The sequence below is a fragment of the Petaurus breviceps genome, unplaced genomic scaffold (assembly GCF_028583685.1).
Source record: "Petaurus breviceps papuanus isolate PSGF00001 unplaced genomic scaffold, PetGlider_PUasm1.0 209, whole genome shotgun sequence".
Lineage (NCBI taxonomy): Eukaryota > Metazoa > Chordata > Mammalia > Diprotodontia > Petauridae > Petaurus > Petaurus breviceps.
In genome coordinates this window covers 2,719,016-2,732,397 of record NW_027185854.1, presented here as the reverse complement: position 1 = coordinate 2,732,397, position 13,382 = coordinate 2,719,016, and the positions used below count along the sequence as shown (strand labels likewise).

The 13,382-nt window shown below is 40.3% G+C and overlaps 1 pseudogene; it reads left to right on the top strand.

The window, feature by feature from the left end:
- The window catches only part of LOC138165472 (actin, cytoplasmic 1 pseudogene), a 95,796-nt pseudogene that overhangs the window by 82,018 nt on the left and 396 nt on the right, over positions 1-13,382 (top strand).

The window sequence follows — 13,382 nt, the reverse complement described above, 5'->3', positions numbered from 1 at the left end:
AAGTGAGAGGTCAGTGCAGTCTGGACTTTGGGACCCAGTAAGTGGGACTGCATGGCTTTTGTCCCCGGGGCAAGAAGCTGCTGAGACACAGGCACAGCCAGCCAGCGCCACGTGGCAGCTTCAGCTCATGGCCTACAGAGTGTAGGGGGACCAAGCACCAATCTGAGGGGTAATTGCTCTTGCTTTAACCTTCTTGGATCTGGATTGCAGTCTAGGGTGGAGGTCCTGGGGTGTGTGTCCAGCTTGCCAGAGCATGAGGAGACCTCAGAGAGGGCACCCATCTAATACCTCTGGCAGCTGAGAAAACCCCAGCATTTGGGACGAAAGCTGCCCTGTCTGGTGGCAGAGTCCTACTGTGGCAAAAAGCCCAGGGGTCAAGTGACTGAGGGGCAATATGACCAGGCAAAGGAAACCAAGCAGACAGAAGATTCCAACATTAGACTCCTATTTTGGGGACAAAAAGGAGCAAAGCATGGAAGAGGAGGAAGACAGTGAAGTCAGAACTCCTGCACCAAAAGCTTCAAAGGGAAATACGAGCTGGTTACAGGCCATAGAGGACCTTAAGAAGCAGATAAGAGAAGTGGAGGAAAAATTGGGAAGAGAAATGAGAACAATGCAAGAAAATTACAAAATGAGAGTCAACAGCCTGACTGAGGAAAATACTACCTTAAAAAATAGACTAACTCAAATGGTAAAAGAGGCTCAAAAAGGCAATGAGGAGAAGAATGCTTTAAAAAGCTGAATTTGCCAGATGGAAAAAGAATCTCAAAAGCTCACTGAGGAGAATCATTGCTTCAAAATTAGATTGGAGCAAATGGAAGCTAATGACTTTATGAGAAATCAAGATGCTGTTAAACAGATCCAAACAAATGAAAGAATACAAGGCAATGTGAAATATGTCATGGGAAAAACCACTGACCTGGAAAATAGATCCAGGAGAGATAATTGTGATAGTAATGGAATATAAAGATCCCCCTGTATTGGCTTGGTTTTCAAACTGATTGTGTTAAAACCCAGAGCTTGTTAATCCCACCTGTGGGATGGACTTGTTGATGTGAAAAGAAAGTCCTGAACTGGGAGGAGCTAGTGACTCAGATTTGGAGAGACAAGAGAGAGGCAGAAGAACATTTTGGAAGCAGCACCCTCGTGGAGGCAGAGAGAGACTGAGAGGATTGCTGAGAGCCACTTTGAATTGCCCTGGACTTTTGAGACCTGCCCCCTCAGCTGCCAAGGACTGAGGAGACATGGCTGTTTTGCTGGTACTTTGTCTGTCTGTTTTGATGTTGTTTTGCCAGATTTGTCCACTGGTGAAAGACAGTCCTGTTGAAGAAGTCCTGGAACCTGGCTGTTGGCTAAGAGCTCCTGAGACTGTCCTGCAGACAGAGAGTGAATACTGTCCACTGGTGAAGGACGGTGCTGTTGTTGCATGGGTCTGGGAACCTTTCTGTTGGTTCAGAGCTACTGAGACTGTCCTGCAGACAGAGAGTGAATACTGTCCACTGGTGAAGGGTAGCGCTGTTGTTGCAGGGGTCTGGGAACCTTTCTGTTGGTTCAGAAGCCCTGAAGAAGGATTTTCTTGTTGTATGTTTACAGAAATCCTGGGAGAGGGTTTTGCTAATGTTTTCAGGGGATCTAGGACTGTTCTGCAGACAGAGGATGAATTAATAAAGAGACTGGCAATGTATCTTGTGGCCTTGCTAAGCCTTGTCTCCCCAGGAACTAAGTTTGCTGAGAACTTGCCTATGTGTCAAGATGAAGAAAAGACCTCCATTTGGGTATTAAGTGCTGTGCTTAAACTTGATGTAACTCTGGGGTAGATTCAATTGTGATCCAGGGGTGGGGAACTTTTGACCTTTTAGTGTTCTATGGTTGAACAAATGAATGTACTTTACTTAGATTGGAAACTAATCTCCATTTGAGAAGAGGGGCTTTGTGGTGGAGTAAATGAAGGTACAGCCTAGGGGTGGAGTAGTATTTAGAACAGGGACTTTGTAATTGATTGAATGATTGGAAGGTCCTGGGGTGGGGTAGTACTTGGAGATTATTTAATCACACTTAGTAAATGCTGTATTTTGAATGATGTCATGTTTTGATCTTCTCTGTTCTTGATTTGTTACTGAATAAAAAGGAGAGCACCTATGCTGGTATTTTGAACCTTGGGAAGTTGCCTTTCCTTGGCATTACATTACAATAATTTAAAAATTATTGGACTACCTAAAAGCCATGATCAAAGTAAGAACCTAGAAATCATCCTCCAGGAAGTTCTCAAAGAAAACTGCCCTGATGTTTTAGAACCAGAGGGCAAAATAGAGGTTGAAAGAATCCACCGATCACCTATTGAAAAAGATCCCCAAAAGAAAACTCCTAGGAATATTATAGCCAGGTTCTGGAATTCCCAGAATAAGGAGAAAGTATTACAAGCAGCCAGGAAGAAACAATTTGAATCTTGTGGAAACGCAATCAGGATAACCCAGGATCTGGCAGCTTCTACACTGAGGGATCAAAGGGCTTGGAATATGATATTCTGGAGGGCAAAGGAGCTGGGATTAAAACCAAAAGTCACCTACCCAGCAAAACTGAGTATTATGTTTCAGGGGAAAATATGGTCATTCAGTGGAATAGGGGGCTTTCAAGCATTCTTGCTGAAAAAACCAGAGTTGAATAGAAAATTTGACATTCAGATACAAGAAACAAGAGAAGCATGAGAAGGTAAACAGGGAAAAGAAATCATAAGGAACTTATCAAAGTTGAACTATTAATATTCCTACATGGAAAAACAATAATTGTAACTTATGAAACTTTTCTCAGTAGTTGAAGGGAATAGAAATATATGTGTGTGTGTGTGTGTCTACATATGAGGGTATATGTGCATATGAATACATATGTGAATGTGTGTATATATGTTTACAGGTATACATAGATAGAGGACACAGGACCAATTTAACAGGAAGGGATGATACTTAGAGGGTGAAATTAAGAGGTGAGAGAGGAATATAACGAGAGGAGATGGGGAGAGACAGAATGGGGTAAACTATCTCATATAGAAGAGGCAAGGGAAAATGGTTACAATGGAGAGGAAGAATAGGAAGGCAAAAGGGAATGGGTCAACCTTATTCCCATTGAATTTGGCTTGAGGAGGTGTATCAACAATTCCATATTCACAATGCCTATGGAGATTACAAATATGCTGATATAATTATCCATGGGGGAATAAGCTGGAAAATTTATTAAGATACCAAAAGACTGAGTTCCAAAACCAGAAAGTGAAAGCCATCAGAGTAGTTATGACATTGGCACAGGTAGATAAAGTAGAAAGCACCCACATTTTCAAGCCTTTGAAACAGAACAGGCTACCTCAGGCAAAGGTCCTCCTCTCCCCACTCACAGCAACCACCCAGCGTCCAGGAAGCGCACTCCCAGCAGCTCCGGCCCCTGGCAGTCCTCAGCAGGAGTCCTCAGCAGAAATTCTGGCTAACTCAAAAAGGGCTTCGCGCTGCCACTGCCTCTGCTGCTGCTGCCACAGTCGCCACCACCGCCAGCCACTGCAGGAACTCTAGTTTGGCTTCTGCTTCCTCTTACTCTGCCCCTTCCTGCTATGTCAGCAAGTCCAACGGGGCGTGGAAGATCTTTAAATCCCATAACCCTTACATTCGACCCCAAGATCTTTCATGTCCCTTACTTGGCAAAAATACAGTACGAATAAATGGTGTCAACAAAATTTCACAACAATATAACAAGAATAGCACACAATAAACACAGAAAACCATATTTTAGGGTGGGGCTTGAGCACAAGCTCCCCATCATTCCCCCCCACCCCAAACAAATGGGGCCCCAAAATCTTGTGGTAAGGGGTGAAGATCTCTTCTTCTATGGTTACTTGCTGCTGAAATCGGATGTAGAGCTGTCCCTGTCCTAAGGGGTCCTATTTGAGAGGGCAGTTCTTAATATGCTTGATTCCAAGTCCAAGGGTGACACATCACAGTTGCAGACAGGGGGTGACATCTAGCTTAAGCTATCAGGCATCTACAGATGGAGGGTACCAAGCCTGTGGAAACAAATCTAGCAAACAAGGTGAACAGACAAAAAATCAAGAAGAAGCAAAGAGACAATAACCAAACTATTGTAGCCTCACTCACGGTAGAATAAATGAGTTAGGGGTACAATTTTGTAATCATCTTCTCCAGAATAAACAATAGTTTCAGTGTTATCCCTCCCATATGCTATAATCTCTGCAGCCTTTGGAACATCATCTGGCTTCCGTTTTACCCATACTTTAGCTCCTGATTTTATTCTATCAGTAGAACCAAATCCTTCAGTTCCTGTGACAGTTATTTTGGAAGGAGGGTCAGTTTTTACAAGTGGTATTATTTTACAAGGAATGATAATCACTTGAACTATCCTATCATTTTTGTGAATCTGTATGGGCCCTTCACCTAAATTCTGGAATGTTACAACAATTTCTCCTTGATAATTAGAATCTATTACTCCAGCCAATACATGTATTCCTTGAGCTGCTAATCCTGATTTGGGTAAAATCTGTCCAAAGTGATTTTTAGGGATTCTTATGCATATCCCAGTGGAGATTTTTCTTATTTCTTTTCTGTCCAACAAAAAGTCCTCTAAACAATGTAAATCATACCCCACCGAACCAGGTGGTCCTGGGTACGGTGCTGGGACATCTGGCCTCAAGGTCCAATACTCAATATTTGGGATCTTATGTTTTTGTTGTTTTCTAATTTGCAGATTGGGGGTCATCATTCTGGCTAGAGGTGTACTTCCTCCCAATGGTCTATTATTCAAATTACGCAAAGCCATGAACAAATTATCCTTCCAATGTTGATATGAATTATTGGAACTTAACTTCCTCAACTGTTCTTTCAGTAATCCATTCATTCTTTCAATTAACCCAGATGCTTCTGGATAATATGGAATATAATATATCCATTCTATATTGTTTAGTATACAATACTTCTTCATTTCATTGCCTTTGACATGTGACCCATTGTCACTTTGAATCTGCATTGGGGTTCCATAATATAGACTTATGAGATCTGGAGTTTTACAAGTGTTTTTCTGGGTTGCATTCTTATAAGGACAAGCTACTAGTACACCTGAATAAGTGTCAACACAAGTATATATAAATCTGCATCCTTTATCCAGTGGTAGTGGACCAATATAATCTATTTGCCAGATTTGGGCTGGGACTTTTCCTCTTGCTATCTCTCCAGTTACTACCCGAGGAACAGTTCGCTTCTTGTTGGTCTATTTTGTCTCTGAATCCTCTGGCTGTTTACTCTTCTCTCTCGAGACAATTTGTCTTTTTCCCATTCCCCTAAATCGCTTAATTGTGAAATCTTATCCAGCACCTCTGAAAGAGGGTGCCCTATTTCCCCAATTAATAGAGTCAGAATTAGGTGCTTATATGCAGGAGGAGCCGTCTTCACTATGATATTTCTATGAGGAACTCCTAGGGGGGTATCATAATATGCATTTGCATCTCCAATCAGGATAGCAGTTTTCATTACCTCCTCCTTTAGTTTTCTCATACAGTCTCTAAGTGAGTACCAGGGTCTGTCTCCCCTAGGCCACATAGATTCAGTAGGATATTGCTTTTTGCATCCTTCTGCAGCTAAAGCTAGAACATTAGTTTTGTTATTTCCTCCTTGCATATGGTGATCCCTAAAAGCCTGGTGTACAAAAGGATTCTGACTGATACTTATGAATTTTAAACAGTCCTCATTGTCCAGTGTTATTCCTCTGGTGCCTTCATCAGTGATTCTTACTATCCAAGACACTAAAGACTCCCCTATTCTTTGGGTGAATCTACTCAATATATCAGTGATCTCCTGTTGAGTGAAATCCTCAATTATCTCCCTGGACTCTGTTTTGCCTCGGTGGTTCTCCTGTCTTCTTCTTCATATGGGGAGAGCTTCTACATTAGAAGACACCTCATCTAACCTTGCTCCATTCTCCTCACACACATTCTCCTGGAAGCTGTCAGGGCAACTCTGCCCAGCCTGTACAAAAGCTGCATGCAAATTCGTTCTGCTAGTTTTTTGCTTCCTTTTAGCTACATGAACAGTAGCTTGCTCCTGGACCACATGAGTCCCTCCAGTTTGGTCTTCTGAGTGCTGTGACACAGAAGAATCCTCAGGCAAACCAGCTGACTCCCTAGCCATCCGAGCTCTTTCCTTCAGCAGCTTATCCCTACTTTTACACATAAGGCAATAACTTGTTAGAAGCACCCAGCCTCTCCTGCACACTCCTGCCAGTTCTTTGCCTGGTTCTATGGGTATTGCTTTCAAACATCTTTCCAAATCTCCAGGTTCTCCCTCTTTTAGCCTTGGTTCCCAGTTTTCACAGGGCCCTGTGCTTTTGGCCCATTCTCTGGCTAGAGAGGAATAAGGCAAATCCTCCCATCCTGGAATAGTCATTTCTCCCTCTAAAGCCCCACTGCTTCCAAATAGAGGCCTGACATTTTGTGATCCCATCCTCGTCGCCAAATGTATCAGCAATGCCATATTCACAATGCCTATGGAGATTACAAATATGCTGATATAATTATCCATCACAAAATACATCAGGCTTGCCATATGGGGGAATAAGCTGGAAAATTTATTAAGATACCAAAAGACTGAGTTCCAAAACCAGAAAGTGAAAGCCATCAGAGTAGTTATGACATTGGCACAGGTAGATAAAGTAGAAAGCACCCACATTTTCAAGCCTTTGAAATAGAACAGGCTCCCTCAGGCAAAGGTCCTCCTCTCCCCACTCACAGCAACCACCCAGCGTCCAGGAAGCGCACTCCCAGCAGCTCCGGCCCCTGGCAGTCCTCAGCAGGAGTCCTCAGCAGAAATTCTGGCTAACTCAAAAAGGGCTTCGCGCTGCCGCTGCCTCTGCTGCTGCTGCCACCGTCGCCACCACCGCCAGCCACTGCAGGAACTCTAGTTTGGCTTCTGCTTCCTCTTGCTCCGCCCCTTCCTGCTATGTCAGCAAGTCCAATGGGGCATGGAAGATCTTTAAATCCCATAACCCTTACAGGAGGGAATGAAATACACACTAAATAGGGTAACTCACCCTCTAGAAGAGTAGGGGGGAAGGGGATGAGAGGGGGGATGATGGAAGGGAGGGCAGGTTGGGGGGGAGGGAAGTTGGAAGCACCCACTTCTGAAAAGGGATGGGATCAAAGTAGAGAATAGAACAAGTGGGAGGTGGGATAGGAGAGAGGGAAATATAGTCAGTCTTTTACAATATATCTACTATGTTATTGTTTTGCATTAGCCACACATGTACAACCTATACTGAACTGCTTATCTTCCTAGTAAGAAGGGTGGGTGACAAGGGAGGAAGGGAATGAATCTGGAATTCAAAGTTTTAAAATCAAATATATATATATATATATATATATATATATAGTATTATTAATACTATTTTACATGTAATTGGGAAATAAGATAAACAGGCACTGGGGCATAGAGATCCACTGGAAAAGTCGAAAGGGTTATGGGAGAGAGCAGATTGGAGGAGGGGATATCCTGTGGGCCTGCTATTTTGGGGTGGTGGGTAGGGGAAAAAGGGGGAGAAAATTTGTAGCTCAAAATCTGGTGGAAATGAATGATGTAAATCAGAAGTTCTTAAAGCATTTGAAAAATTAAAAAATATAGAAAGAGATGGCTCAGAATACTTGTGTTAAATGTTGCTCTTCAAGACCATAGCTATAAATACTGCACAAAAACCCGAATTCTCCATCCCTTTCTGGTATCTGAGTTTTGTGTATACCCGTAATTCAAAGCTTTTATTGAGCTCTGGTCTTTTCATCAGGAATGCTTGAAAAGTTTCTATTCCATTAAAGGTCATTTTACCCCATAGTATTCTTTTTAGCTTTGCTTATAAACCTATATTTTTTTCCCTTTTGAATATTGTATTCTAAGGTCTCCTGTTATTTAAGGTAGAAGAGTATAGGTCTAGTGTGATTCTGACTGTGTTTTGTTTTTGTTTTTTTGCTTTTTGATCTCTTTCCTTCTGGCCACTTATAGTCTTTTTTTCTTTGATCTGAAGTTTTGGATTTTGACTATGACATTTCAGAGTCATTTATCTTTTTTTTTTTAATTTCATGGGATGGGATGGGTTTATTCTTCCTATTGTCAGTTTTCCCTCTAGTTCTAGATCTGAGAAGTTTTCCTTTATGATTCTTAAAATATAGTATGCAGGACTTTTTTAAGGTCAGGGTTTTTTTTTGTGTGTGTGTGGAGTACAATGATTCTTAAATTGTTTCTCTTTGACCTCTTTTCTAGGTTGGGTGTTTCTGATATCAGTTATCTTCTATTTTTTCCAATAATTCATTTTTTTCTAATATTTCAGAGTCTTTGATTTTCTTTTCATCTGTCAAACTTTCAGGGAATCTGTTATTTGGGTAAGCTTTACCATTTTTCTCCCCTTTTTTTTTTCTCCTTGCAATTCTTTCCTCTAGAGATTTTATTTCATTTTGATCTCTTGCTTCATTTCTTACAGATGTTCATATAGTTCTTGTGGGAAAACCTGTTTTTTCCTGAGTCTCTGCTCACAGTTATTAGAGAATAATTCTCTCCTTTTAAGGTTAGAGCTTTAGGTAGCTCTGGATCTACAATATTTTTTTAAATTAAAGCCCGATTTTACTCCAATCAATATTATTCAGTTTGGTATGATTCCATAAGGGTAGAGATTATACATTTTGTATATTAGGCCCCACAGCTTTGAACTGCATATTGTGAGTTCAGTTGCTTAATCACAGAAAGCTAACTATAGAATCTCCACCCTTTCTTCCTGCCGAATAGAGGACCAAGCACAGCGCAGTGGAGACAATTCAATGATATGCAAAGTCACCCAGCTATTTTTGTTGCCCCTCCATCCCTCATCAACTCTCTATTGCCTAACATGGGGAGATGGCCATGAGCACTTGGCCAATAACCTTGCTTCTTGGCCTGTGACCAGCCTGTCTACTGGCCAATCAGCCTATGTAGATGTTTTGATTTCTGTTTATCATCCCATCCCATTGGGCTGCTTGTCAACTCATTAGGATCTCCTGGAAGGTCCTAATCTGGGTCTGTCAATCAATGGGATTTTGTATTTTTTGTAGGTGCTCCTGAAGGATCAAGGTCAGGGTCTATCAACCTATATTTTATTGTGCCTCATCTGTATTGTCCTGGTATTAAGCATTATAGAACTAAGCCTTGGAGGAACAGGTCATCTCAGATCATGAGGAAGATTGATGGTCCCATTCATTGAAGGGGGTCTTGTCTCTTTAATAAATGATTATTTACTCAGAGCTCTTCTTCAGTTTCTTTTATTGCAGATTGGGCAATTTTGGACTCCATACTTTATTTTTTTATTTTAAATTTTCATTCAGTATTCTATTTTCCCCCAGCTACATGTAAAAAAAAATTAACATTAGTTTTTAAAATTTTGAGTTCCAAATTCTATCCCTTCCTCCTTCCCTTCCCCCCCAGCATTGAGAAGGCAAGCAAGACATGTATAGGTTATACATGTGTGGTCATGCAAAACATTCATATTAGTCATGTTGTGGAGGGAAAAATAGAGACAAGAAAAAAAACTCAAGAAAAATAAACTTAAAAAAAAGTTTACTTCAACCTGTATTCAGACACCATCAATTCTTTGTGTGGGGATGGATAGCATTTTTCATCGTTGGATGAGTTGTATTGGATCATTGTCTTAGATCATTGTATTGCTGAGAATAGCTAAGTCATTCACAGCTGATCATCTTATGATATTATCATTACTTTAACCCCAGAAAAGAGCTGCTATAAATATTTTTGTACATATACATCCTTTTCCTTTTTTTTAATCACTTAGATCTTGAATTGGCATTTTGTGCTACACTTTTAGATGGGGTGGTCAGTCTCACCTTTGTTTATCTAGGTTATTCTGCTGACCTCTACCTCTTGGATCCTTGAAGTTCAGACCACCCGTTCTTCTATGGCATTTCTGGACAGAGTATTAGAGACTTTGGAGCTGTTGGACCTAGGTTGTTGTGGTCTTGAGTGTGGTCATTACTATACTAGTCACTGCTACTACCAGTGGCTCCCAAGATCCCTGTTGGGGGATTTATACTACCATGGGACTTTCTTAGGGTCCTGCTTCTGGATTCTGGAGGAATCAAAATGTTCCTGGCTTGGCTTGGGTCACATTGGCTGGCTACAGTCTTGTTTGCCTACAGGTGCTAGCTTTTATGGTGGCCCCGATTTTGATTGTCCATGGGTTTCTGGCTTAATTTTTTTTGACAGTTCTAGGGTAGACTTTCTACCCTACAGTAACTTTTCATTGTATTTTTTGATTATTATTTGATCTCATGAAATTTTTGGTTTTTTACTGAAGTTGGTATTTGGCAGCTAGTCTGACTGCTTCCATTCAGGCAGCAACCTAGACTGGGGAAGTCCCTTGTGACTCTTTTTCTGTCACATTTGTTCCCCTTGGCCTTCAAGCAAGGAGAAGTGGTAGAGATTTCCCTCCTGTCCATCACACCAGGAGAACTGGTAGCCTGGAGCAGAAGGAAACATATGCCTACCCTGGCAAGCCTGACACAGGACCTCAAGTCTGGGGATTCCTTCTTCTGACTTTTTAAATTTTCATTTTTAATTTGGATTTGTTTACATGTATATTTGTAGGATTTTTTCCCCCATCTTCTGGGTTCTCTTCCATGGAAGAAATAAATAGTTGTCCTATACCTGATATCCATATTAAGGTCCTTTTTCTAGAGGATTACGCTTCCCACATTGTAGGAAGACCTTTGACATAAGTCCTACCTAAGCTTTATTTTAGATATTTTATTAGAAGAATCCAGATGTGTTCATAAATGAGCCAAAGAAAATGTGATCTAGTGAGAACAAGTTCCTTGGGTAAACCTTGGCCATATGAGCCCAGATTTGCTAACTAGAGACTCTGAGCTGAGGATTTTGGAAATGTTGAGTTTGAGATCCATGGGGGACATTCATGTACAATGTTCAGAAGCCATTTGGAGATGTAGGGCTAGAGGTTAGAACAGACAAGATGTTTGGATATGTAGATTTGGGAGTAATATGCATGGAGAACATAGTTGAAGACTACTTCATTAGTAGTAGCTACTGAGATCAGTAAGAGAGCATATACAAAGAACGGTCTATATATGCCTATCAAGAGAGTTTAGGACATGGTTGATGATACTGTGCTGGACACAGAAATTGATCTGTCAAGTAGAAAGAGAAGTACAAAGACAAGTGCCAAAAAGACCTTAGGGAGGCAACGGTTTATAGCTAAGAGCTGTTGATATGAGCAGATAATTTACAGAAGATGAAACAAATAGGTAATAATAACTTGAAAAAATGATAAATAATGAAAGATATTCAAATTTTAAAAGTGCAGCACCTTTGATCAATAATTCTATTGTTGAGATATACCTCTAAAAGTAGGGGTTCTTAACTTTTTCTGTGTCATGGGCCCCTTTGGCAATCTGGTGAAGCCTGTGAACCTCTTCTCAGAATAAAGTTTTTAGATGTGTAAAACAAAATGCATAGCATTACAAAGGAAATCAATTGCAGTGAAATAGAATTTCAAAATATTTTAAAAGAAATCCACAGAGTCTAGATTAAGAAATCTCTGTCCCAAAGTGTTTTTTAAGAGCTATCTGTTCAAAGATTTTCATGGTACTATATTTTACCACATAATTGTTGCAGATTTGATGCCAATTTTTTTTTTGCCAAAAAGTGGGGTGCGACCATTATGTGAAACTTTAAAAATTGTGCTGGTATTACAAACAAATCATTTATTAGTAAACTATCATTGGTGCAACCTTAGGATGCATGGAATACTTATGAATATACGTTACAATTGAATACTGACAATTAGTTTGCGCTGAGAAGTTCCTGACTTGCAATGTACTAGAGATAAACGTATATTCATATGTCACATTGCTGCTATGTTTACCTTTTAAGCACTGTGATGAACAGAATTACGCCATACAATGATTACACAGAGAAAGATTACAAACCAATATTTTGGACTGGGAAAAATACCTCATACAGGGTGTGAATATTATGCAGTGGTGACGATTATATGGTGAAATATGGTATGAATATGTGTAATTACAAAAATCTGGAAGCAACGTATATCCCCTATGGGGAAATGATCAAATAAGTCATGATACTCTGATATGATAGAAGATTATAATAGCAATATTTATATATTACTTTAAGGTTTACAGAACACTTAAAATATTATCTCATTTTGTCCTCACAACAATTCTGAAAAGTAGGTGCTGTGTTACTATTATTTCATAGTTGAGGAAACTGAAGTAGGTAGGTTTATTGACTTACCTTGGGTCATATAGTATCTGAGGTTAGATTTGAACTTGGTCTTCCTGATTTCAGGTCAAGCATGCACCATCCATCTTCTCAGTCTCTATATTGGCCTCAGTATCCTCATTCTCAAAAATGAAAAGACTTGATCTGTAAGGTGTGAACTCGTGGGTGGAGGGGGGAGTTGGGGAGATACCCAGTGTTTCCCTGATAATAAGACCTATCCCGAAAATAAGCCCTCCCCTTACTGTGTAAGATTCCTCTAAAATAAGCCCTATTGAGATTGCTACTATAGTGAAGGTGATCACCTGCGCTACACGCTACATTACGGTACCCTCTGTATGCACCGTTGTCCCCCCCCAAACGCACGCAGCGCTCCGAGCTGCATCCAATCAGAGCTGCAGCAGTGCGCACGTCATCCTGTTATTTATTGAATTCATTATTGAATAAAGGTACATTTTTTTGTTCACATTTACCTGTTTATTAAAATTGCTGTCAATGTTCATTAAAATAAGCCCTCCCCTGAAAATAAGCCCTCTGGTGTTTTTCTGTCCAAAAAAATAATAATAAGACAGTGTCTTATTATCGGGGAAACACGGGTAGGAGGCACTGGAGATTCTTCAAGGAGAATCTCTAAATAAATAGCTCTGTAAAATAGATCAGCAAACATGTAGCAGAGGGTGAATTGACCTCCAGGGGCCATCACTGGGAGCATGCATCTAGAGCTACCCTGGGGAGACAATTCCTCCTCCACCACACTATTTACTATAATCAGGAAGTTTTTCATATGTAAGTATTACTATTTTTCAAAAGTTAGTGAATGTGAGTGATAAATTCAGAGTACTAAATTCATGGCAGACTTTTGTCACTATGAATTTTCTCAAAAGATATTATAATAGTTACCATCATGAACAACTAAAAAATTTACTAAACTCTCCTTTCTAAAAAAGTTTGCGGAACAGCTACTTTAAGGTCTACTCCAGTTTATAACTCAGTACCATGATACTGTGTATCATTTGCTTTGTCTATCTATGTTTGCATGCTGTAAGTTCCTCT